General features: G+C 37.6%; 1 protein-coding gene across 1 annotated transcript in view; it reads right to left on the minus strand.

The window, feature by feature from the left end:
• Dhx40 (DEAH-box helicase 40) overlaps positions 1–711 on the minus strand; it is a 47,069-nt gene that overhangs the window by 11,319 nt on the left and 35,039 nt on the right. The gene's annotated exons all lie outside the window — the stretch shown is intronic.

Raw genomic sequence — 711 nt, forward strand, 5'->3', positions numbered from 1 at the left:
TAATAAAATAAATAAATAAATTCATGGTATATTATAAACATAGTTAAAAGGGGTATAAGATAAAAGTTCCATGTCCAAAGTCTGTCACATAAGCAGTCTTCAGGGCTGACCACTATTAGAGATGGTCCCCAACTTAGAATAATCAAACTTTATAATGGTGTAAAAGCAATATAATTTACATTCAGTAGAAACTGTACCTCCGATTTTCTACTTTAATCTTTTCCCAAATATCAACACAACAATCTCTCCCAACGTTAGTACCATATTGAGCCTCTGCTCCTAGTCAGCCATGCAATTATAAGGATAAGTAAGATAAAAAACAAAAATACTTCATTACACCATGCAGCTTTGTACAGTAGGTCAATGTTTTTTTTAAAATAATTTATTTAACTTTATTTTATGTGCATTGATGTGAAGGTATCATGTAATATCCCCTGGAAGTGGAGTTACAAACAGTTGTGAGCTGCCATGTGGGTGCTGGTAATTGAACCCAGGTCCTCTGGAAGAACAGCCAGCCCTTTTAACCAATGAGCCATCTCTCTAACCCTAGGTCAATGTTTTTTTTTTTTTAATTTATTTATTAAAGATTTCTGTCTCTTCCCCGGCACTGCTTCCCATTTCTCTCCCCCTCCCCCAATTAAGTCCCCCTCCCTTGTCAGCCCAAAGAGCAATCAGGGTTCCCTTGCCCTGTGGGAAGTCCAAGGACCACCC

The sequence above is a fragment of the Microtus ochrogaster genome, chromosome 7, assembly GCF_000317375.1.
Source record: "Microtus ochrogaster isolate Prairie Vole_2 chromosome 7, MicOch1.0, whole genome shotgun sequence".
Lineage (NCBI taxonomy): Eukaryota > Metazoa > Chordata > Mammalia > Rodentia > Cricetidae > Microtus > Microtus ochrogaster.